Source organism: Aquarana catesbeiana, linkage group LG02, assembly GCF_042186555.1.
Source record: "Aquarana catesbeiana isolate 2022-GZ linkage group LG02, ASM4218655v1, whole genome shotgun sequence".
NCBI classification, from domain to species: Eukaryota; Metazoa; Chordata; class Amphibia; order Anura; family Ranidae; genus Aquarana; species Aquarana catesbeiana.
In genome coordinates this window covers 751,790,599-751,815,775 of record NC_133325.1, presented here as the reverse complement: position 1 = coordinate 751,815,775, position 25,177 = coordinate 751,790,599, and positions in this window count along the sequence as shown.

Below are 25,177 nucleotides of genomic sequence, written 5' to 3'. Positions count from 1 at the left end.
TTTATTTTTTATTTGCGGTGGTGCAAGACAGACAAACATATCCTACCATGACAGGACGAGTTGCGGATCCGCCTTCTCTGTGTGGCTTCATTTTCTGTGAGAAGTAGTTGTGTAATGCAATGTGTTCTTTGTTTTTATGGGTCTATTGCCCAATTTGCTCTCTTCTCGTCTCCAGGCAATTCACCGCACTCTGGGCAAAAAGGTCCTGCTTTCTATCCTCTGTAAAGAGGTACACCCTCTTTCCACACTTTGCAGCCGAGACTGCACACACAGATGGGACAGCAGAGAAGAGATGTACAGCAAACACTGTACTCTCATGTAATGTAATCCCAAAGTGGACTGTCTACAATCTCTTTTTAGCCCTTTGCACAGAAGAGAACTGCCTGAAGCTCATTTTTTGAGCATGTGCCTTTCTATGTGAGGTGAAAGAAAACACAGACAAATGTTTATTTTTTATTTGCGGTGGTGCAAGACAGACAAACATATTCTTCCATGACAGGACGAGTTGCGGATCCGCCTTCCCTGTGTGGCTTCATCTTCTGTGAGAAGTAGTTGTGTAATGCAATGTGTTCTTTGTTTTTATGGGTCTATTGCCCAATTTGCTCTCTTCTCGTCTCCAGGCAATTCACCGTACTCTGGGCAAAAAGGTCCTGCTGTCTAACCTCTGTAAAGAGGTACACCCTCTTTCCACACTTTGCAGCCGAGACTGCACATACAGATGGGACAGCAGAGAAGATATGTACAGCAAACACTGTATTCTCCTGTAATGTAGTCCCAAATTGGACTGTCTACAATCCCTTTTTAGCCCTTTGCACAGAAGAGAACTGCCTAAAGCTCATTTTTTTGAGCATGTGTCTTTCTATGTGAGGTGAAAGAAAACACAGACAAATGTTTATTTTTTATTTGCGGTGGTGCAAGACAGACAAACATATCCTACCATGACCGGGCAAGTTGTGGATCCGTCTTCTCTGTGTGGCTTCATCTTCTGTGAGAAGTTGTTGTGTAATGCAATGTGTTCTTTGTTTTTATGGGTCTATTGCCCAATTTGCTCTCTTCTCGTCTCCAGGCAATTCAACGGACTCTGGGCAAAAAGGTCCTGCTGTCTATCCTCTTTAAAGAGGTACACCCTATTTCCACACTTTGCAGCCGAGACTGCGCACACAGATGGGACAGCAGAGAAGAGATGTACAGCAAACACTGTACTCTCATGTAATGTAATCCCAAAGTGGACTGTCTACAATCTCTTTTTAGCCCTTTGCACAGAAGAGAACTGCCTGAAGCTCATTTTTTGAGCATGTGTCTTTCTATGTGAGGTGAGAGACAACACAGACAAATGTTTATTTTTTATTTGCGGTGGTGCAAGACAGACAAACATATTCTTCCATGACAGGACGAGTTGCGGATCCGCCTTCTCTGTGTGGCTTCATCTTCTGTGAGAAGTAGTTGTGTAATGCAATGTGTTCTTTGTTTTTATGGGTCTATTGCCCAATTTGCTCTCTTCTCGTCTCCAGGCAATTCACCGTACTCTGGGCGAAAAGGTCCTGCTGCCTATCCTCTGTAAAGAGGTACACCCTATTTCCACACTTTGCAGCCGAGACTGCACACACAGATGGGACAGCAGAGAAGATATGTACAGCAAACACTGTATTCTCCTGTAATGTAGTCCCAAAGTGGACTGTCTACAATCCCTTTTTAGCCCTTTGCACAGAAGAGAACTGCCTAAAGCTAATTTTTTTGAGCATGTGTCTTTCTATGTGAGGTGAAAGAAAACACAGACAAATGTTTATTTTTTATTTGCGGTGGTGCAAGACAGACAAACATATTCTTCCATGACAGGATGAGTTGCGGATCCGCCTTCTCTGTGTGGCTTCATCTTCTGTGAGAAGTAGTTGTGTAATGCAATGTGTTCTTTGTAGGGATGAGCTTCGAGTTCGAGTCGAACTCATGTTCGACTCGAACATTGGCTGTTCGCAAGTTCACCGAACAGCGAACAATTTGGGGTGTTCGCGGCAAATTCGAATGCCGCGGAACACCCTTTAAAAGTCTATGGGAGAAATCAAAAGTGCTAATTTTAAAGGCTAATATGCAAGTTATTGTCATAAAAAGTGTTTGGGGACCTGGGTCCTGCCCCAGGGGACATGGATCAATGCAAAAAAAAGTTTTAAAAACGGCCGTTTTTTCAGGAGCAGTGATTTTAATAATACTTAAAGTCAATCAATAAAAGTGTAATATCCCTTTAAATTTCGTACCTGGGGGGTGTCTATAGTGTGCCTGTAAAGGGGCGCATGTTTCCTGTGTTTAGAACAGTCTGACAGCAAAATGACATTTTGAAGGAAAAAACTCATTTAAAACTACCCGCGGCTATTGCATTGCCGACAATACACATAGAAGTTCATTGATAAAAACGGCATGGGAATTCCCCAAAGGGGAACCCCGAACCAAAATTAAAAAAAAAAAATGACGTGGGGGTCCCCCTAAATTCCATACCAGGCCCTTCAGGTCTGGTATGGATATTAAGGGGAACCCCGGCCAAAATTTAAAAAAAAAAATGACGTGGGGTTCCCCCTAAATTCCATACCAGACCCTTCAGGTCTAGTATGGATTTTAAGGGGAACCCCGCGCCAAAAAAAAAAAAAAAAACAGCGTGGGGTCCCCCCAAAAATCCATACCAGACCCTTATCCGAGCACGCAACCTGGCAGGCCGCAGGAAAAGAGGGGGGGACAAGAGTGCGGCCCCCCCTCCCTCCTGAACCGTACCAGGCCACATGCCCTCAACATTGGGAGGGTGCTTTGGGGTAGCCCCCCAAAACACCTTGTCCCCATGTTGATGAGGACAAGGGCCTCATCCCCACAACCCTGGCCGGTGGTTGTGGGGGTCTGCGGGCGGGGGGCTTATCGGAATCTGGAAGCCCCCTTTAACAAGGTGACCCCCAGATCCCGGCCCCCCCCCTGTGTGAAATGGTAAGGGGGTACATAAGTACCCCTACCATTTCACGAAAAAAGTGTCAAAAATGTTAAAAATGACAAGAGACAGTTTTTGACAATTCCTTTATTTAAATGCTTCTTCTTTCTTCTATCTTGCTTCATCTTCTGGTTCTTCTGGCTCTTCTGGTTCTTCTGGTTCTTCCTCCGGCGTTCTCGTCCAGCATCTCCTCCGCGGCGTCTTCTGTCTTCTTCTCCTCGGGCCGCTCCGCACCCATGGCATGGGGGGGAGGCTCCCGCTCTTCTCTTCTTCTCTTCTTCTCTTCTTCTTTTCTTCTTTTCTTCTTTTCTTCTCTTCTTCTCTTCTTCTTCATTTTCTTCTCCGGGCCGCTCCGCAATCCATGCTGACATGGAGGGAGGCTCCCGCTGTGTGACGGCGCTCCTCGTCTGACAGTTCTTAAATAACGGGGGGGCGGGGCCACCCGGTGACCCCGCCCCCCTCTGACGCACGGTGAATTGACGGGACTTCCCTGTGACGTCACGGGGAATGCCACAGGGAAGTCCCGTCAATTCACCGTGCGTCAGAGGGGGGCGGGGTCACCGGGTGGCCCCGCCCCCCCCCGTTATTTAAGAACTGTCAGACGAGGAGCGCCGTCACACAGCGGGAGCCTCCCTCCATGTCAGCATGGATTGCGGAGCGGCCCGGAGAAGAAAATGAAGAAGAAGAGAAGAAGAGAAGAAGAGAAGAAAAGAAGAAAAGAAGAAAAGAAGAAAAGAAGAAGAGAAGAAGAGCGGGAGCCTCCCCCCCATGCCATGGGTGCGGAGCGGCCCGAGGAGAAGAAGACAGAAGACGCCGCGGAGGAGATGCTGGACGAGAACGCCGGAGGAAGAACCAGAAGAACCAGAAGAGCCAGAAGAACCAGAAGATGAAGCAAGATAGAAGAAAGAAGAAGCATTTAAATAAAGGAATTGTCAAAAACTGTCTCTTGTCATTTTTAACATTTTTGACACTTTTTTCGTGAAATGGTAGGGGTACTTATGTACCCCCTTACCATTTCACACAGGGGGGGGGCCGGGATCTGGGGGTCACCTTGTTAAAGGGGGCTTCCAGATTCCGATAAGCCCCCCGCCCGCAGACCCCCACAACCACCGGCCAGGGTTGTGGGGATGAGGCCCTTGTCCTCATCAACATGGGGACAAGGTGTTTTGGGGGGCTACCCCAAAGCACCCTCCCAATGTTGAGGGCATGTGGCCTGGTACGGTTCAGGAGGGAGGGGGGGCCGCACTCTTGTCCCCCCCTCTTTTCCTGCGGCCTGCCAGGTTGCGTGCTCGGATAAGGGTCTGGTATGGATTTTTGGGGGGACCCCACGCCGTTTTTTTTTTTTTTTTTTTTGGCGCGGGGTTCCCCTTAAAATCCATACCAGACCTGAAGGGTCTGGTATGGAATTTAGGGGGAACCCCACGTCATTTTTTTTTTTTAAATTTTGGCCGGGGTTCCCCTTAATATCCATACCAGACCTGAAGGGCCTGGTATGGAATTTAGGGGGACCCCCACGTCATTTTTTTTTTTTAATTTTGGTTCGGGGTTCCCCTTTGGGGAATTCCCATGCCGTTTTTATCAATGAACTTCTATGTGTATTGTCGGCAATGCAATAGCCGCGGGTAGTTTTAAATGAGTTTTTTCCTTCAAAATGTCATTTTGCTGTCAGACTGTTCTAAACACAGGAAACATGCGCCCCTTTACAGGCACACTATAGACACCCCCCAGGTACGAAATTTAAAGGGATATTACACTTTTATTGTTTGACTTTAAGCATTATTAAAATCACTGCTCCTGAAAAAACGGCCGTTTTTAAAACTTTTTTTTGCATTGATCCATGTCCCCTGGGGCAGGACCCAGGTCCCCAAACACTTTTTATGACAATAACTTGCATATAAGCCTTGAAAATTAGCACTTTTGATTATTCATGTTCGTGTCCCATAGACTTTAACGGTGTTCGCATGTTCGAACGAACTTTTTTCCTGTTCGCATGTTCTGGTGCGAACCGAACAGGGGGGTGTTCGGCTCATCCCTAGTTCTTTGTTTTTATGGGTCTATTGCCCAATTTGCTCTCTTCTCGTCTCCAGGCAATTCACCGTACTCTGGGCGAAAAGGTCCTGCTGTCTATCCTCTGTAAAGGGGTACACTCTCTTTAGACACTTTGCAGCCGAGACTGCGCACACAGATGGGACAGCAGAGAAGAGATGTACAGCAAACACTGTACTCTCATGTAATGTAATCCCAAAGTGGACTGTCTACAATCTCTTTTTAGCCCTTTGCACAGAAGAGAACTGCCTGAAGCTCATTTTTTGAGCATGTGTCTTTCTATGTGAGGTGAGAGACAACACAGACAAATGTTTATTTTTTATTTGCGGTGGTGCAAGACAGACAAACATATTCTTCCATGACAGGACAAGTTGCGGATCCGCCTTCTCTGTGTGGCTTCATCTTCTGTGAGAAGTAGTTGTGTAATGCAATGTGTTCTTTGTTTTTATGGGTCTATTGTCAAATTTGCTCTCTTCTCGTCTCCAGGCAATTCACCGGACTATGGGCAAAAAGGTCCTGCTTTCTATCCTCTGTAAAGAGGTACACCCTATTTCCACACTTTGCAGCCGAGACTGCACACACAGATGGGACAGCAGAGAAGAGATGTACAGCAAACACTGTACTCTCATGTAATGTAATCCCAAAGTGGACTGTCTACAATCTCTTTTTAGCCCTTTGCACAGAAGAGAATGCCTGAAGCTCATTTTTTGAGCATGTGTCTTTCTATGTGAGGTGAGAGACAACACAGACAAATGTTCATTTTTTATTTGCGGTGGTGCAAGACAGACAAACATATTCATCCATGACAGGATGAGTTGCGGATCCGCCTTCTCTGTGTGGCTTCATCTTCTGTGAGAAGTAGTTGTGTAATGCAATGTGTTCTTTGTTTTTATGGGTCTATTGCCCAATTTGCTCTCTTCTCGTCTACAGGCAATTCACCGTACTCTGGGCAAAAAGGTCCTGCTGTCTATCCTCTTTAAAGAGGTACACCCTCTTTCCACACTTTGCAGCCGAGACTGCACACACAGATGGGACAGCAGAGAAGATATGTACAGCAAACACTGTATTCTCCTGTAATGTAGTCCCAAAGTGGACTGTCTACAATCCCTTTTTAGCCCTTTGCACAGAAGAGAACTGCCTAAAGCTCATTTTTTTGAGCATGTGTCTTTCTATGTGAGGTGAAAGAAAACACAGACAAATGTTTATTTTTTATTTGCGGTGGTGCAAGACAGACAAACATATCCTACCATGACAGGACGAGTTGCGGATCCGCCTTCTCTGTGTGGCTTCATCTTCTGTGAGAAGTAGTTGTGTAATGCAATGTGTTCTTTGTTTTTATGGGTCTATTGCCCAATTTGCTCTCTTCTCGTCTCCAGGCAATTCACCGTACTCTGGGCAAAAAGGTCCTGCTGTCTATCCTCTGTAAAGAGGTACACCCTCTTTCCACACTTTGCAGCCGAGACTGCACACACAGATGGGACAGCAGAGAAGATATGTACAGCAAACACTGTATTCTCCTGTAATGTAGTCCCAAAGTGGACTGTCTACAATCCCTTTTTAGCCCTTTGCACAGAAGAGAACTGCCTAAAGCTCATTTTTTTGAGCATGTGTCTTTCTATGTGAGGTGAAAGAAAACACAGACAAATGTTTATTTTTTATTTGCGGTGGTGCAAGACAGACAAACATATCCTACCATGACAGGACGAGTTGCGGATCCGCCTTCTCTGTGTGGCTTCATCTTCTGTGAGAAGTAGTTGTGTAATGCAATGTGTTCTTTGTTTTTATGGGTCTATTGCCCAATTTGCTCTCTTCTCGTCTCCAGGCAATTCACCGTACTCTGGGCAAAAAGGTCCTGCTGTCTATCCTCTGTAAAGAGGTACACCCTCTTTCCACACTTTGCAGCCGAGACTGCACACACAGATGGGACAGCAGAGAAGATATGTACAGCAAACACTGTATTCTCCTGTAATGTAGTCCCAAAGTGGACTGTCTACAATCCCTTTTTAGCCCTTTGCACAGAAGAGAACTGCCTAAAGCTCATTTTTTTGAGCATGTGTCTTTCTATGTCAGGTGAAAGAAAACACAGACAAATGTTTATTTTTTATTTGCGGTGGTGCAAGACAGACAACCATATTCTTCCATGACAGGACGAGTTGCGGATCCACCTTCTCTGTGTGGCTTCATTTTCTGTGAGAAGTAGTTGCGTAATGCAATGTGTTCTTTGTTTTTATGGGTCTATTGCCCAATTTGCTCTCTTCTCGTCTCCAGGCAATTCACCGAACTCTGGGCAAAAAGGTCCTGCTTTCTATCCTCTGTAAAGAGGTACACCCTATTTCCACACTTTGCAGCCGAGACTGCACACACAGATGGGACAGCAGAGAAGAGATGTACAGCAAACACTGTACTCTCATGTAATGTAATCCCAAAGTGGACTGTCTACAATCTCTTTTTAGCCCTTTGCACAGAAGAGAACTGCCTGAAGCTCATTTTTTGAGCATGTGCCTTTCTATGTGAGGTGAAAGAAAACACAGACAAATGTTTATTTTTTATTTGCGGTGGTGCAAGACAGACAAACATATTCTTCCATGACAGGATGAGTTGCGGATCCGCCTTCCCTGTGTGGCTTCATCTTCTGTGAGAAGTAGTTGTGTAATGCAATGTGTTCTTTGTTTTTATGGGTCTATTGCCCAATTTGCTCTCTTCTCGTCTCCAGGCAATTCACCGTACTCTGGGCGAAAAGGTCCTGCTGTCTATCCTCTGTAAAGGGGTACACTCTCTTTCCACACTTTGCAGCCGAGACTGCGCACACAGATGGGACAGCAGAGAAGAGATGTACAGCAAACACTGTACTCTCATGTAATGTAATCCCAAAGTGGACTGTCTACAATCTCTTTTTAGCCCTTTGCACAGAAGAGAACTGCCTGAAGCTCATTTTTTGAGCATGTGTCTTTCTATGTGAGGTGAGAGACAACACAGACAAATGTTTATTTTTTATTTGCGGTGGTGCAAGACAGACAAACATATTCTTCCATGACAGGACGAGTTGCGGATCCGCCTTCTCTGTGTGGCTTCATCTTCTGTGAGAAGTAGTTGTGTAATGCAATGTGTTCTTTGTTTTTATGGGTCTATTGCCCAATTTGCTCTCTTCTCGTCTCCAGGCAATTCACCGGACTCTGGGCAAAAAGGTCCTGCTTTCTATCCTCTGTAAAGAGGTACACCCTATTTCCACACTTTGCAGCCGAGACTGCACACACAGATGGGACAGCAGAGAAGAGATGTACAGCAAACACTGTACTCTCATGTAATGTAATCCCAAAGTGGACTGTCTACAATCTCTTTTTAGCCCTTTGCACAGAAGAGAACTGCCTGAAGCTCATTTTTTGAGCATGTGTCTTTCTATGTGAGGTGAGAGACAACACAGACAAATGTTTATTTTTTATTTGCGGTGGTGCAAGACAGACAAACATATTCTTCCATGACAGGACGAGTTGCGGATCTGCCTTCTCTGTGTGGCTTCATCTTCTGTGAGAAGTAGTTGTGTAATGCAATGTGTTCTTTGTTTTTATTGGTCTATTGCCCAATTTGCTCTCTTCTCGTCTCCAGGCAATTCACCGTACTCTGGGCAAAAAGGTCCTGCTTTCTATCCTCTGTAAAGGGGTGTCTATCCTCTGTAAAGAGGTACACCCTCTTTCCACACTTTGCAGCTGAGACTGCACACACAGATGGGACAGCGGAGAAGATATGTACAGAAAACACTGTATTCTCCTGTAATGTAGTCCCAAAGTGGACTGTCTACAATCCCTTTTTAGCCCTTTGCACAGAAGAGAACTGTCTAAAGCTCATTTTTTTGAGCATGTGTCTTTCTATGTGAGGTGAGAGACAACACAGACAAATATTAATTTTTTATTTGCGGTGGTGCAAGACAGACAAACATATTCTTCCATGACAGGACGAGTTGCGGATCCACCTTCCCTGTGTGGCTTCATCTTCTGTGAGAAGTAGTTGTGTAATGCAATGTGTTCTTTGTTTTTATGGGTCTATTGCCCAATTTGCTCTATTCTCGTCTCCAGGCAATTCACCGTACTCTGGGCGAAAAGGTCCTGCTGCCTATCCTCTGTAAAGAGGTACACCCTCTTTCCACACTTTGCAGCCGAGACTGCGCACACAGATGGGACAACAGAGAAGAGATGTACAGCAAACACTGTACTCTCATGTAATGTAATCCCAAAGTGGACTGTCTACAATCTCTTTTTAGCCCTTTGCACAGAAAAGAACTGCCTGAAGCTAATTTTTTGAGCATGTGTCTTTCTATGTGAGGTGAGAGACAACACAGACAAATATTCATTTTTTATTTGCGGTGGTGCAAGACAGACAAACATTCTTCCATGACAGGACGAGTTGCGGATCCACCTCCTCTGTGTGGCTTCATCTTCTGTGAGAAGTAATTGTGTAATGCAATGTGTTCTTTGTTTTTATGGGTCTATTGCCCAATTTGCTCTCTTCTCGTCTCCAGGCAATTCACTGTACTCTGGGCAAAAAGGTCCTGCTGTCTATCCTCTGTAAAGAGGTACACCCTCTTTCCACACTTTGCAGCCGAGACTGCACACACAGATCGGACAGCAGAGAAGATATGTACAGCAAACACTGTATTCTCCTGTAATGTAGTCCCAAAGTGGACTGTCTACAATCCCTTTTTAGCCCTTTGCACAGAAGAGAACTGTCTAAAGCTCATTTTTTTGAGCATGTGTCTTTCTATGTGAGGTGAGAGACAACACAGACAAATATTAATTTTTTATTTGCGGTGGTGCAAGACAGACAAACATATTCTTCCATGACAGGACGAGTTGCGGATCCACCTTCTCTGTTTGGCTTCATCTTCTGTGAGAAGTAGTTGTGTAATGCAATGTGTTCTTTGTTTTTATGGGTCTATTGCCCAATTTGCTCTCTTCTCGTCTCCAGGCAATTCACCGTACTCTGGGCAAACAGGTCCTGCTATCTATCCTCTGTAAAGGGGTGTCTATCCTCTGTAAAGAGGTACACCCTCTTTCCACACTTTGCAGCTGAGACTGCACACACAGATGGGACAGCAGAGAAGAGATGTACAGCAAACACTGTATTCTCCTGTAATGTAGTCCCAAAGTGGACTGTCTACAATCCCTTTTTAGCCCTTTGCACAGAAGAGAACTGCCTGAAGCTCATTTTTTGAGCATGTGTCTTTCTATGTGAGGTGAGAGACAACACAGACAAATATTCATTTTTTATTTGCGGTGGTGCAAGACAAACATATCCTACCATGACAGGACGAGTTGCGGATCTGCCTTCTCTCTGTGGCTTCATCTTCTGTGAGAAGTAGTTGTGTAATGCAATGTGTTCTTTGTTTTTATGGGTCTATTGCCCAATTTGCTCTCTTCTCGTCTCCAGGCAATTCACCGTACTCTGGGCAAAAAGGTCCTGCTGTCTATCCTCTGTAAAGAGGTACACCCTCTTTCCACACTTTGCAGCCGAGACTGCACATACAGATGGGACAGCAGAGAAGATATGTACAGCAAACACTGTATTCTCCTGTAATGTAGTCCCAAATTGGACTGTCTACAATCCCTTTTTAGCCCTTTGCACAGAAGAGAACTGCCTAAAGCTCATTTTTTTGAGCATGTGTCTTTCTATGTGAGGTGAAAGAAAACACAGACAAATGTTTATTTTTTATTTGCGGTGGTGCAAGACAGACAAACATATCCTACCATGACCGGGCAAGTTGCGGATCCGCCTTCTCTGTGTGGCTTCATCTTCTGTGAGAAGTTGTTGTGTAATGCAATTTGTTCTTTGTTTTTATATGTCTATTGCCCAATTTGCTCTCTTCTCGTCTCCAGGCAATTCACCGTACTCTGGGCAAAAAGGTCCTGCTGTCTATCCTCTGTAAAGGGGTACACCCTCTTTCCACACTTTGCAGCCGAGACTGCGCACACAGATGGGACAGCAGAGAAGAGATGTACAGCAAACACTGTACTCTCATGTAATGTAGTCCCAAAGTGGACTGTCTACAATCTCTTTTTAGCCCTTTGCACAGAAGAGAACTGCCTAAAGCTCATTTTTTTGAGCATGTGTCTTTCTATGTGAGGTGAGAGACAACACAGACAAATGTTTATTTTTTATTTGCGGTGGTGCAAGACAGACAAACATATCCTAGCATGACAGGACGAGTTGCGGATCTCTTCTCGTCTCCAGACAATTCACCGTACTGTGGGCGAACAGATCCTGCTGTCTATCCTCTGTAAAGGGGTACATCCTCTTCACTCTAAAAAAGTAAGTTGTGTTGGTATTATAATGTTGGAAATTAAAGCAACTTAATTTTGTGTGCCATGCACAGTCCCATTTCTGCATTCATTGATGTAAAAGGAAATTTAAGTTGTGGTAACTTAATAAAATGGACTTGGTAACTCAATTTTGTTCTACCTTGAGTGCATTATTGCAAGTCTCCACCCCCACCACCTTAACACAGAACAAGGTGAGGCATGTTGGAAGGAAGACCTGCTGCACAGAGATATAAAATAAATGTTTAAAGGTCAGAATAATTTGCTTTACAAAGAAATTTGGAACTATTACTATTTGTAATCCCTTATAGCATATAGGTAGAGAACTAAGGGTTAAAAGGCAACACCAACGAACAAACTTTATCCTAATATAGTGCTGGTTGTATTTAGCCTTGTGAACTAACCATCATTGCCTCATGTCAGTGGATAGGATTGATCGTGTCCCTTTTTTGAAATCTGCTAAGCTTGAAAGTTTTTTTTTGTGCCAGGGGAATGTTGATTTGCCTTTAGTAAATAAAAAAAACCCCATAGTCCGATTGTTTATTGTCTTCTTTCCTTGGAGTCGGAGGGACTGTTTTCCCCTACCCCCTCCAACCTAAGGCCATTATTGTGGTATTCCTATTTGTCTGTTTTTTTTGTTTGATGTTCTTCCCCCTCATCAGCTCCCTCTTCCTACTTCCCCTAAGACCGCTATCACACTGAGGCGTCGGTAAAGTGCCGCTATTTTGAGTGGCGCTTTACCGTTGTTTTTGCGGCACGTTTCGGCCCAATAGCGGGTACTTTTAAAGGCCGCTAGCGCCGAAAGGCCAAAAAAGGGTTAAAACTGCCCACAAAGTGCCGCTGCCCATTGATTTCAATGGGCAAGGGCACTGTAGGAGCGGTGTTTTTACTGTCCTGCCAGCGCACCGCTCCAATGTGAAAGCCCTTGGGGCTTTCACATTGGAGTGAATTGAGCGGCTCTTTCAGGGCGCTTTGCAGGCATTATTTTTAGCGCTATACCGCCTGCAACACGCCTTAGTCTGAAAGTAGCCTTACTTTCCCCTTGCATTTATGTATATGATGTTGGGCTCTGTACATTTCCCCTTGATATGTATGCAGGGACGGATCCAGGGGGGGAGGCAGCGGGGCAATTGCCTCCTCCAAGAATGAGGGTGAGTGAGTGGGCCGGCAGGCGTCACCGCAGGTGAGAGAGCCGGCGGGTGGCTCCACGGCTGAGATCATGGGCGGCTCCGCGGTCGGACCAGGCAGCTTGGTTGGTGAGCAGCTGTGCGGCTCGGTGACAGTGTGTGAGCGGGCTGCTGGCCAATCAGGGAGCCGGCAGGCGGGGGAGCAAAGTGATGACATCATCTCTCATCGCCCGGCGCCCGCCCTGCATCCCTGCAGTTCCGCCCTCACTGTGCAGCGTGCAGGCAGCCGCGGCAGCAGAGATTACACCGTCTCTCTGCTGCTTAACTGATAATCTGCTGCCTGACTCTGGGACACAGCAAGAGACAATTATAGCAGGCAAGTGACAATCCGCAATGTGTGGCATGGGACATGGCAAGTGACAATCCGCAACGTGTGGCAAGTGACAATCTGCAACATGTGGCATGGGACGTGACAAGCGACAATCTGCAACGTGTGGCATGGGACGTGACAAGTGACAATCTGCAACGTGTGGCATGGGATTTGGCAGGTGACAATCTGCATCTGGTGACAGGGCAAGTGACAATCTGCATCTGGTGACAGGCAACGTGGCAAGTGACAATCTGCAACGTGTGGCATGGGACGTGGCAAGTGATAATCTGCAACGTGTGGCATGGGATGTGTCAAGTGACAATCTGCAACGTGTGGCATGAGACGTGGCAAGTGACAAACTGCAATGTGTGGCATGGAACGTGGCAAGTGACAATCTGCAACGTGTGGCATGGGACATGGCAAGTGACAATCTGCATCTGGTGACAGGCAACATGGCAAGTGACAATCTGCAATGGGTGGCATGGGACATGGCAGGTGACAATCTGCAATGTGTGGCATGGGACGTGGCAAGTGACAATCTGCAATGTGTGGCATGGAACATGGCAAGTGACAATCTGCATCTGGTGACAGGCAACATGGCAAGTGACAATCTGCAATGGGTGGCATGGGACATGGCAGGTGACAATCTGCAACATGTGGCATGGGACGTGGCAAGTGACAATCTGCAAGGTGTGGCATGGGACGTGGCAAGTGACAATCTGCATCTGGTGACAGGTGACGTGGCAAGTGACAATCTTCATCTGGTGACAGGCGACGTGGCAAGTGACAATTCGCAACGTGTGGCATGGGACGTGGCAAGTGACAATCTGCAACGTGTAGCATGGGACGTGGCAAGTGACAATCTGCATCTGGTGACAGGTGACGTGGCAAGTGACAATCTGCATCTGGTGACAGGCATCGTGGCAAGTGACCATCCGCAACGTGTGGCAGGTGACAGTAGCAAGTGACACGCTCGGGGCTCCCACTGATTCGGCATTATGGTGAGTTGAACCATTTCATTTTTTATAACAATGTAATAATGCGCTTCAATCATCCTGACACCATAACAACCATGGCACTGTGATGATTGAAGCGCTAACACCAGCCATTTCCCCGATATATTTACCCAAATAAAACATTTTCTGGCAGTGCCCCTCCAGAGACTAGGCTCTGGGTCCGCCCCTGTATGTATGATGGTATTATTTTTCCATCCTGCTTTGTAAAACCCAAATATTGCTTTATTATGACTTGCCTTGTTGCCTTTTTATGGAAATGTATATGTTGATAATATTGTTTTATTGTTTGTATACTGATAAAACAAAATAAAGATTACAAAGAAATAAAAAATTATGTACTTTTGAGGCCAGTTAACACCAGAATGCAGTGCAGGAAACCCACGTTCCATGAGCGTTTCCCACACCATGTTCAAAATGCACTGCATCTGTGTTCTGCAGTGGGTGTCAATATTAAGCTAATGACCCCCCAAATGCAGATCACAAACTCAGTGTGTTTGCCCGAACTGGATCGCATGGTACAGAAGTACTGGTTGGAATCTGGTTGCAGTGAGTTTCCAATTGTAGATACACTACTTTTAGTGCAGTGCAATTTCAGCCCATCCAAAATGAATGGACTGAAATCGCACCACAAAGAACAGCATGTGAATCGCATGTGAACATACAGCGCATTCCTGTGCAATTCCCGGTGTGAGACGGCCCTAAGTTTATTAGGCACTGTGGTTTTAAATATATTAGGCCTGATACATGGTACAAATCTTCATGTTTATGTAAGAAAACTTATTTTCTATTTATGTTAACTTTAATATTTATGTGAAAAAAAAACAACTGTTTTGTGTAATAAAGTTAATTGTTTCACAATTGTGTTGTTGAATGAATTTATTTGTGAAAGCTAGTATAAAAAGAAAGCTAAACACTAATACAGAAAATAACTTTGGACCAACTTGATTTTAGCTGTTTATTAACCTAAAGAAAGTGTGCTCATAATTGTAGCAATTAAGTACATGTGACTTAAAAAATTTCTTGTAGAAACTGGAAAAACTAATTGGAGCAACTTTTTGAGTACTTTTGAGTATTTTTGAGTACTCAACTTAAAAACATGTGTTTATAATGCAAGTAATTAAGTGGGTGGTAAATAAAAATGCATTTATATCTACCCTGTTTCCCCGAAAATAAGACCTAGCGTGATTGTCAGTGATGGCTGCAATATAAGCCCTACCCCCCAAATAAGCCCTACCCTGTTTCCCCGAAAATAAGCCCTACCCTGAAAATAAGAGCTACAAGGACTTTGACTAGGGTTTATTTGGGGGGTAGGGCTTATATTGCAGCCATCATCAACAATCACGCTAGGTCTTATTTTCGGGGAAGCAGGGTAGCAGAAAAGCTAATTACCTCAACACAATGTAGGTTGTTGCTTCCACTTAATTTTACCTGACATTGTCATAACTTAAAAAGCTTGATGCAAACTGTTGCGTTAATTTTTTTTGTTGAGCCAAGACATTAGTTTTTAGAGTGTTCCCACACTTTACAGCCTAGACTGCGTACACAGATGGGATAGCAGAGAAGAGATGTACAGCAAACACTGTACTCTCATGTAATGTAATCCCAAAGTGGACTGTCTACAATCTCTTTTTAGCCCTTTGCACAGAAGAGAACTGTCTAAAGTTCATTTTTTGAGCATGTGTATTTGTATGTGAGGTGAGAGACAACACAGACAAATATTTTTTTTTTCTTGTCCGCGGTGGTGCAAGACAGACAAACATATGCTACTATGACAGGACGAGATGAGGATCCTCCTTCTCTGTGTGGCTTCATCTTCTGTGATGAAGTTGTGTAATGCAATGTGTTCTTTGTTTTTATGGGTGTATTTCCCAATTTTCTCTTTTCTCATCTGCAGACAAATCACTGTACTGGACGTGGGGGAGTGAGGACAGATGAAACTAAGGGGGAAGCTCCACTGCCCACACTCACCCCATACCCAGGGTGGTAGCACCCCCTCTTGGTGGTAGGTGAGGTAGCAGAGCCTGGAAAAGGCGATGCCACCTTTGATGATAGATGAGTGGGTTTAGCAGAGCCTAAGAGGCATTGACATCCTTGGTGGCAGATGAATGCATGTATTGGGTTCTGGGGAGAGGCAGGGGATTCAGATGAAGGCAAAAAATCCCAGCATAGCACAATCCAACGTGCTACAGCTGGGGAAAAGATTCCTTCCTGATCCCCCGAGAGTCAATCTGATATTCCCTGAATCAACTTTATCTATGAATGTTAGTACCCATTCAGGTAGTTGGGGCCTGTGGTAAGCACCACCACCTTGGGTGTGGGGGAGGGCGGGCAATTGGACCCCCATCCTCATTGGCAGGTCAGAAAAAAAAAAGTCTGAGAGCTGCTCCCTAACATGAGACACCTCCAGCCCTATAATGCACAGAGAAACAAAAATTCACCCGTGGGACTTTAAATGAAGTGTCCATGATGATCACAGGTAAATAAAATAAGTACAGGAATGTAAAAACAATGACAGAATTTATTGAAATAAATAACATCCAGTACAAGTCATGAACATAGGTGACAAATACATAAGAACAGCAGCATGATAAAGTGGTCCTAAAAACATAGCCATAATGACATAACATCAAAATATGAAGAGTACAGATATACATGATACATCTCTAAGCCAACGCGTTTTGCGAGCTCTCCTCGCTTTATCAGGGGCTGATGTATATATCTGATGTCTGTAACAACAAGTAAAGAGTATATTGGAGTATAGGTTATGATTGGACAACAACATGAAGCCAGAGCTAGTGATCCAATACCTAATTGTCAGGCGATTGACCCCAAAGGGCTGATCCTAGGCAAGGGTCAGCGGAAAAACATCTCCCCTGGGAGCTGAGGGGGAGAAGACCACAGAATGGAGGCCCAAGATCAGACGCAGGGGAGGCATGGAAAATGGATGAAAAAAGAGAGAGATGGACCCGACTGTCACCCATGATGGTTACAGAGCGTACTCACTGTAATAAAATAAATGTAAAAAATATATATGAATTTGAGATAATATGGATAACAATGTCCATTGGTAGGTGGGTGGGGGTAGCAGAGCCTGGTAAGAGGCATTGCCACCCTTGGTAATATGTGAGTGGAGATGTGGGTGTCAGTGAGTGGAGAGCAGGGAACTTCCCTCCACACAGACAACGCTGCGCTCCAGAGGGAGGAGAAATCGTCCGTACTGCAGACGGGACACAGCGTGTCTGTATGTCCGTGGAACCTGCCGCCTCTGCTCAGGCTTTGAGGAACTACAACTCCCAGCATGCACTGTGTAAGTAATGGGGCTTCAGCTCCCCGCCTGGAATAGGATTCTACGACACTACATGTCCCAGCACCAAGCATGCTTTTTTCTATGGAGATATTACAGGTCCCAGCAATCTCTACATACCCCAGCTTGCTTCCTTCTCAGGGGTGATTGCACCCCCCCAGGCCCGCCACCCCCACTCCTCTCCCCCGGGGGTGAGGGCCCCCACCACCCTTGGTGGGAGATGAGTGGGTGCAGCGGACCCCCTCTCTCTGCGCTCACGTTACTGCCTTCATCCTCAACCTGGGTACCATCATCGGAGCCTTCAAAATGCTGCGCATGCTCCTGCAGCATGTACCCTACACTGTGGTCAAACAATTTGGGGGACTCCTCAGGACATGATGGTGGGGCTAGGGAAGGAGTGACTGATGCCATTGAGCCAATGAAATAGGCTGATTTGGCAGCTGCATTGGCAGCCAAATTTCTCTTAGCCTGGGTGACAGAGGATGAGGACGGCTTAGTTATCCACTCTACCAACTCTTCTGCATGTTGTGGATCAACACGGCCAGCTGCCGAAAAAAAGGACAAACGTGCTGAGGATGCACAGTGTCCACGACCAGCACTGTTGGCTGTAGACACAGAGCCTGCTTGCCCTCTTTTAGTGGCCTGTGAGCGTCTGCCTCTCCTTGGTGGCCTTCCAGACATGCTGTAAAATTTTATTAGCAAAACACCGCCTGAATTTTAGTAGAAAAAGTACACCAGGAATGGCCTGCAGTCAGATATAGGCTTGGCTAGACTAGAATACAGTGGATATATATATATGTAGGAGACTGTATATATATTTAAAGAGGGAGTCCACCTAAACCGCCAAAAAAAAAAAATATTAAAAGCCAGCAGCTACAAATACTGCAGCTGCTGACTTTTAATAAATGGCCACTTACCAGTCCCAGGGTCCAGCGATGTCGGCAGGCGACGCCGAGAACCCGCTCGGCTCTCGGCAGCGGCCGCCGCCATCCTAGGTGAGGGAATCAGGAAGTGAAGCGTTGCGGCTTCACTTCCCGGTTCCCTACTGCGCATGCGCAAGTCGCGCTGCGCATCGTAACTGGTCCCCGCTATCTCCTGGGAGCTGTGTGTTTCCTAGGAGACAGTGCGGAGGGACAGGAAGAGGCATAGACTCCCATGGGAGTCTATGCCGGAAGTGGGTGCAAATACCTGTGTTAAAATGCAGTGGATTTATATGTAGGAGATCACCTGCCTGCCAGAAGTATATTAGAAACAGTACACCAGGAACGGCCTGCAGTGAGCTATAGCTAAACTGTATGCAGTGGATATATATATATACAGTATATATATGTAGCGCTGGTAGATTTTTCAGTCTACCGCTTATAGGTAAATTTAGTGGGTCATATGTTCTGTACATAGTTCAGATTCAGCCTCTGTTCCAGTTTCGCACTGTGCCTGTGGGTGTCATTGTCACCATGGGTCGGTGTTGGAAAGGCAACATGCTGAAGTGTATGAGTGCTCTTCTGTCCCGGACTTAACTCGGCGGAGGTGGTCTTCCGAGTTGCATTCTGGGAGAGGGTATTTATGGGACAGACGCCATATTTAGAGAAGTCTTTTTGCCTCGTGGCCCTCCTGGCCTAGAGGTATGTGTCAGTGAGTTCTATCTCATAGCCCTCCGGCCTGGAGGGTTACGGTGCTGCAGCCGTGCAGGTAGACCCAGAAGCCTGTCTGGGGTCTGCTATCGTTGGGATGGTCCTGTGCTGTCTGTCCTGCGGTAAGAAGCCGGACAATCGGGAAGATCCAGGGGAGGACCCATCTTGGAAGGGACCATGCAAGGCTGGTCTTAAGAAGGGCCTGGTGACTCGATTGGAGAACATATCCTAAACTATCCTACCTCACAAGTACTGCCGGGTCGGCTTAAAGGTTCTGGTACTGTGTTTGCTGTTCATCAAAAACTACTACATCCTGTGGCAGAGGATCATACGAGTTTGTTTCATTCAAGTCTGTGGCAGAGACTTTTTGTTCGTGCTGCGTTCCGGCTGCTAGGTTAGTGAGAGAGACCTATCCGGGTGGGCAGAGAATTAATCTTAAGCTGAGGATACATTCATCCTAAAGATTTAAATTCCTTGATGCTATGCCAAGAAAAGGCATTTGAACTTCCCGGCAACTCTTCTTCTACCTCTTTCCTGCTACTTCTTCCAGTTATCTCCCATTAAAGCATTGGAAAAGTACTAAAGTGACTGGTGCCTACATTGTCTGATAGTAAGCTCAACGGGGACCCTAGACCCGGTGTTGGTGAAACCTCAGGTAAAAAGGGTGGCGGAAACAGCCCAAAACAAATCAGCAGCTCCACTGTGAGTTAGTGAGTTATATTTATATATATATATATATATATATATATATATATATATATATATATATATACATACACACACACACACGAGACTGATTGTATATATATATATATTAAGTACACTGCAGCTAATAATCATCTGCCTGCCTGAAATATATTAGAAACAGTACACCAGGAACAGACTGCAGTCAGATCTAACTAAACTGGATACAGTGTATATATATAGACACACACAAGCCTGGATATATATAGATATATATATATATCTATATATATATATATATATCTATATATATATATATATAGATATATATATAGATATATAGATATATATACATATACACACACATACACTGCAGCTAACCGAAATCGCCTGCCTGCTCAATCTAAATGAAATGACACGCTCTCTCGATCAACGCCAGCAACACACTACACAGGGCCGACGTGCAGGCGGCCTTATATAGTGTAGTTCGACGAACGATCAAACAGCCTATGTTCGAGTCTAACTCATGTTCGACCTGAACATAAAGCTCATCCCTACTTCTGCGTATTTGGATATTTTTTTATCAAAAAATAATAAATTATTATAATTGTTTTGATATATGATTTGCATTCATTCAGATACTATATGTCTGTGGCTCTATATGTGGCGTCTTTCTGTATGCTTATCTTTCCTTGGTATAGATTTGTGATCACCCCTGAGGAGGAGGGGGAGCTGGCTGAGGTATGTAGAGATTTCTAGGACCTGTAGTACGCCTATAGAAAAAAAAAAATCATGCTGGGATATGTAGTCCCCTAACATCTTATTCCAGGCTGGGAGCTGAAGCCTCATTACTTGCACAGAGATTGCTGGGAGTTGTAGTTCCTCATGCGAACAGAGATTGCTGGGAGACATTTTACATATTTTTATTTGCTAACCTAACTCAATTTTTGAGGTCTTTTCAATTCCAGCATGGCTGTGACCATATGCACAATGACAGCTCCATAAAGACGTGGTTTGAGTTCCTCGGAGGCTGAGAAGAGGCAGCAGGTTCGTCCTTTCTCTGGAGCTCAGTGTCAAAGACATTCCCTCCTCTCCGCTCTCTTCAAACTTGACGCGCTACCTTCTCCTGCTCGGTTATTTAATGGCTCAGGTCACGCCCACCCCACACACTGGTCACGCCCACTCCCACCTGAGCCGTTACGTCGCTCTCTGCGGGAGTCACGTGCTGCACGTATCTTGCAGGACAAGGCCACGTGACTTCACAGGAGGAGGGGACGGTTAGCATGAAATCATCCCGGCAACTACTGCGCATGTGCGGCTCAGAGACGTCCTCAGACTTAGTAAGCCGATTTGATGATTTCACTGGAAGCCATTAACCCCATAAATGCCGGGGGGGGGGGGGTACTGCTCTCCTCTGATCATACAGAATGGAATCAGGGGGGCCCCAGCTGAGGCACCACTAACATGTCTGATAGATCCCCCATCAGGGGGCGCCCTGGGCTCCTCCGGGGACAAAGTTCCCCCTTTGGTGTCATAATGAGTGGCGGCAGAATCAATTCCTGAAGCACAGATGTGACTTTCCCCGACAATGGCGGTCATGTGACACCCAAATCTCATTTCTATTGTTTTATCACACAAATAGCGCCTTCTATTGGTGGGATTTCATCAGCTCGCCACTTTTTAGTTTTTGCGCCATAAACAGGAAAAGACCAACGACAATAGTGAAAAAATAAAAATTATATATTTTTTTACTTCCCGCAATAAAACATTTCCAATAAAAAAAATATATAATTTCTTTATAAATTTAGGTCGCGTTTTTGTTAAAAACAAATATCCCAATAAGTGTCTATTGTTTTACACACGTTATCGCGTCTACAAACTATGCGATATATTCCGGAATTTATATTTATTTATACTAGTAATGGCGATACGCGACTTATAGCAGGACTGCCATATTGCGGCGGGCACTCTGACACTGACACCTTGTGGGAACCAGTGACCCCAATAGAGTGATCAGTGCTAATACTATACACCAGGGGGGCCCAACCACTGGCCCATGGTGCCCTCTGATGTGGCCCGCCACCTCCTGTTCTGGGATTGGTGGGTCGGCAAGCCCAGATCGCCGGTTCCCAACCCGCCATCCCCGACCATCAGTGTGAATAGAGGAAGCATGCGGCTGCGGTAGAGAACAGAGACGACGAGTCCTGTATAGCGCTGCCTCCTGTCACAGACGAAGTGATACCAAATATACTCCACCTGGGACACCAGCCGCCAGTGCTTGTAACATGACAAAATGTGGGGAATTTAAAGGGGTAGGATTACATTTTCAAGACACTGTATGTCCCGGAGTTCCCACCAGAGTCCTCCCCTACATCCATGAGTGACCATCAGAGTCTCCCTTTAGATTCAGGAGTGCCTATCAGAGCCCCCCCCTAAGATTCAGGAGTGCCTATCAGAGCCCCCCCCCTAAGATTCAGGAGTGCCTATCAGAGCCCCCACCCCTAAGATTCAGGAGTGCCTATCAGAGCCCCCACCCCTAAGATTCAGGAGTGCCTATCAGAGCCCACTCCCCCCTAAGATTCAGGAGTGCCTATCAGAGCCCACTCCCCCCTAAGATTCAGGAGTGCCTATCAGAGCCCACCCCTCCCTTAGATTCAGGAGTGCCTATCAGAGCCTCCCTAAGATTCAGGAGTGCCTATCAGAGCCTCCCTAAGATTCAGGAGTGCCTATCAGAGCCCACTCCCTCCTAAGATTCAGGAGTGACAAACAGAACCCACCCCCCTAACATTCAGGAGTGCTTATAAGAGCCCACTCCCCACCCTTAGATCCTTTTATGTCAAGATGTTAATAAAATGTCACGTTTATTTATTAATAAATTGTATTCATGGATTGCTTGCTATTAAGTTTACTATTAGATGCACCCTTAAAAGTTCCCAAGTAATGTTAAAACGTATTACAATTTCTGTTTCTCTAAACTGCCAGTTTTGAATCTGGTGGCAGCTAGAGGAATACGATTTGTTTTTAAAATACTATCTTGAACCATGGATATTAATGAGGATGAGACGCTGAGATATATTTGATGCCAGCTGATGAGCTACTGCAAAGTAGGCTGCCAGTACCAGTTGTCCAGGAGAAAGTGGCACCGCAGCTATAATTTCCACACCGGTACCCAAAAAAAAGAAATCTGGCAGATCTCCAGAGAAGGGTAATCACAAAGTACAGCAACAGTGACAGATGTAGACTGCAGAGAAGCCTTGATATAAAGCCCCATTAAAGAAAGTAGGGCTTAACAGTACTGTAAGCCCTACTGTAATGCTTATCACTGCTGCCCATGTATACAGTATGCATGCCCTCTTGGTATAGGGCCACCTGCACAAAGTCTGGGTCCAAGCCCACAAAGCACCTATTGTAGGTTTTACCAAGAAGCCCAATTTTGTCTTGTTCCATAGAACATCATACTATTCACTAACAATGTACTGCAGGAGCATCTTCACTTGTAACCCCCCCCCCCCCAATCATTTCCTATACCAAACCCAAACATTTTTTTTTTACTTAGTTGTCTGGTTCATATTTGATTTCTAAATAATACACTATATGGACAAAAGTTTGAGGGCACCTAACCATCACGCCTACACTACGGTATGTAGTCAAAAGTAGGGTTGCACCAATACGAATATGGATACCGAGTATTTTCATGAGTATCCTCTCCTGTGTGAATCCTGGCTTGTCATAGTGATTTCAGTCTTGGTTCACACAGGAGTGGTGGGGGAAACCTGCATGCTATTCAGACAGGAATCGCACTGCATTCCTGATCAAATCGCATTTGATTCTTTGCAGTGCGATTTGAACCCATTCATTTTGTATGGACCCAAATCACACTGCAAAGGTTTTGGTACTCGTGCCAGTAAAAAAAAAAAAAACGCTATCAGTGCAACCCTAGTCAAAAGTATATGGGTAACCCTCCAAATGAGTGAGTTTAGGTGTATCCAGTGAAAGGTACTATGTATGCTTCAAAATACAAAGACATTTTACATATTTTGATTTGCTAACCTAACTAAATGTTTGAGGTTTTTTCAATTCCAGCATGACTGTGACCATATGCACAATGGCAGGTCCATAAAGACATGGTTTGAGTTCCTCGGAGGCTGAGAAGAGGCGGCAGGTTCATCCTTTCTAAGGAGATCTGCGTAGAAGATGTTCCCTCCTCTCCGCTCTCTTCAGACTGACGCGCTACCTTCCCGCAGGGCTGTTTATTGGCTCGGGTCACGTGCACTCCTGCCTGTGACGTCACTCTGGTCCTGCAAGATACGTGCAGCACGTGACTCCCGCAGAGAGCGATGTAACGGCTCAGGTGGGAGTGGGCGTGAGCAGTGCATGGGACGGGCGTGACCAGTGTGTGGCCTGAGCCAGTAAATAACAGAGCAGTAAAAAGGGAAGAGGAGGCCACGTGACTTCACAGGCGGAGGGGACGGGAAACATTAAATCTTCCTGGCAACTACTGCGCATGTGCGACTTAGAGACGTCTTCAGACTTAATAAGCCGATCTGATGATTTCACTGGAAGCCATTAACCCCATAAATGCCGGGGGGGGGGGGGTGGTGTTACTGCTCTCCTCTAATCATACAGAATGGAATCAGGGGGGCCCCAGCTTAAGCACCCCTAACATGTCTGATAGATCCCCCATCAGGGGGCGCCCTGGGCTCCTCCGGGGACAAAGTTCCCCCTTTGGTGTCATAATGAGTGGCGGCAGAATCAATTCCTGAAGCGCAGATGTGACTTTCCCCGACAATGGCGTTCATGTGACACCCAAATCTCATTTCTATCGTTTTATCACACAAACAGCGCCTTCTATTGGTGGGATTTCATCAGCTCGCCGCTTTTTAGTTTTTGCGCCATAAACAGGAAAAGAACAACGACAATAGTGAAAAAAGAAAAACTATATATTTTTTTAGTTCCCGCAATAAAACATTTCCAATAAAAAAAAATCGAATTTATTTATAAATTTAGGTCACGTTTTTGTTAAAAAAAAATATCCCAATAAGTGTCTATTGACACAAACGTTATCGCGCCTACAAACTATGCAATATATACTGGAATTTATATTTATACTAGTAATGCGACGATCAGTGACTTATAGCGGGACTGCCATATTGCGGCGGACACTCTGACACTGACACCTTGTGGGAACCAGTGACCCCAATAGAGTGATCAGTGCTAATACTATACATCAGGGGGGCCCAACCGCTGGCCCATGGTGCCCTCTGATGTGGCCCGCCACCTCCTGTTCTGGGATTGGTGGGTCAGCAAGCCCAGATCGCCGGTTCCCAACCCGCCATCCCCGACCATCAGTGTGAATAGAGGAAGCATGCGGCTGCGGTAGAGAACAGAGCCGACGAGTCCTGTATAGCGCTGCCTCCTGTCACAGACGAAGTGATACCAAATATACTCCGCCTGGGACACCAGCCGCCAGTGATTGTAACATGACAAAAAGTGGGGAATTTAAAGGGGTAGGATTACATTTTCAAGACACTGTATGTCCCGGAGTTCCCACCAGAGTCCTCCCCTACATCCATGTGTGACCATCAGAGTCTCCCTTTAGATTCAGGAGTGCCCATCAGAGCCCCCACCCCTAAGATTCAGGAGTGCCCATCATCTCTGTGCAATTGTGGAAAAAAAAACAAATGTTATTAGGCTATTTCCAGCCTAAGTTGGCCATACACTATAAAATC